The sequence below is a fragment of the Centruroides sculpturatus genome, unplaced genomic scaffold, assembly GCF_000671375.1.
Source record: "Centruroides sculpturatus isolate CEXI.00-Female unplaced genomic scaffold, Cexi_2.0 scaffold1684, whole genome shotgun sequence".
Classification (NCBI taxonomy): Eukaryota; Metazoa; Arthropoda; class Arachnida; order Scorpiones; family Buthidae; genus Centruroides; species Centruroides sculpturatus.
Genome location: NW_019386301.1, coordinates 5296 through 7186, shown reverse-complemented (window position 1 = coordinate 7186; position 1891 = coordinate 5296).

The window sequence follows — 1891 nt, the reverse complement described above, 5'->3', positions numbered from 1 at the left end:
TATCGTATTTAGGTGAAAAATAAAAACTGTTTTTTCTGATTACTATTTTTAAATTTGCAAAACCAAGTCATCCGTATAGTAAGTCCTATTAGTAAAATAAGTCTTAGTAAATACTTTACGTATAAAATATATGATAAGGACAGAGAAAAATATAATTTAAAACTCTTAAAAATCTTATCTGAACTCATGACAACAACGAATAATTATTCTTTAGAGAATACGCTTTAAATAAAGTTTCAATCATCACATAATAAAAATTTACTATTAATTTATATTCACTGTAAATATAATTTCTCCTCACTTGTATAAGTCTGCATTTGTATAATATATAAATGCATCAATTTGGAATATGTAAATGTTAAAAATGATGGTTTTACCCTACACTTTTAAACGTTCAATTATTGCAAATTACTTTTATAAATCAATATATTCATACTTATTTTGTTATAATAAATTCTACATAACTTTTATAATTTATTTAACTATTTATTAACAATATTTAATATAATTCTAAATTAATTTTTTTAACTGTTTGACTTACTTTTAGCATTAAGAATGAAATATTACAACAGAACGATTCCAATCGAACCTCTGTTTTTCGAAACAGTTTTCACTGTTGACGTTTTGAGAAATTTAATTCGCACTTACTGGCATTATTCCATTTTCATATCCATCCTCTATGTACTGGCCATCAAGATCCTTCAGCGTTACATGAAAGATCGACCTCCTTATAACTTCAATCGCGCATTCACCATATGGAACGGGATTTTGGCTGTTTACAGTATTTGCAGCTCAATTAGATTAATTCCAATTGTGTTTGAACAATTTAAACACTTTACTTTTTACGAAATACTTTGTAACAAAAGTATATTAGAAAATACACCGCCGATTCTATTTTGGGTTGCACTGTTTGTGTTTTCGAAATTTTGGGAATTGGGAGATACAATTATGATAATACTTCATAAAAGAAAATTGATGTTTCTTCACTTTTATCATCATCCTACTATGTTGATTATATCGTGGTATGCTGCTTACAAAGAATCGAGCTATCTAATGATGATTGTCTACGTTAATCTCTACGTACATTCATTGATGTATACCTATTTTACAGTAAAATGCATGGGGATTAAAATTTCCTCAACAATTGCCATGTTTATTACTGCAACTCAAGTTGCTCAAATGTGGTTTGCGTTATTCCTTACATGTTGGATGTATTGGTTGTTTTTAAATGAACAACCATGCGACACTCCTTTTGAGAGTTTAAAATTTGTTTTCGTTGTAGCTTTGTCATATTTGTATTTTTTTACCGAATTGTTTTATAAATCTTATATTTGCAGACCTAAGGTAAATGAAGAAAAACAGAAAACACAATAGTACGTTGATTCGTTATATTGCTACAAAATTCAATTATTCAAGAAATTATTAATATAATACATAACAAATAATAAATGATATTATATACAAATAAATGATAATCATACTTCTATCTTATCTTTCCTAATATCATAAATATTGAAAATTTAGTACGCGAATATTTTATAATCTTTAATGTTTGATATTTATGTTTTATTGTTATCTAATCAAACTTTTTATATGTTTGTTACTAGGTTTTTTACACTTTTACTTTTATATACTTTATTTTTATGTATTTGAGTTATACTGTCTAATGGGAGTGGAATTCTTGTATCATATACAGGCATACCTCGACTTACGTCGTTTCGAGTTACGTCGTTCCCGATTATACGTCGCTTGTTAAAAAAGTATATGGAAAAATAAAAATCAAGTTTAAGTCATTTTATTCGACTTTACGTCTGTCCGCCACAAATATTGAAGTCGTAATATCACTAGATAAACGTTTAAAGCACATAAAATCATATTAAAATATATACAA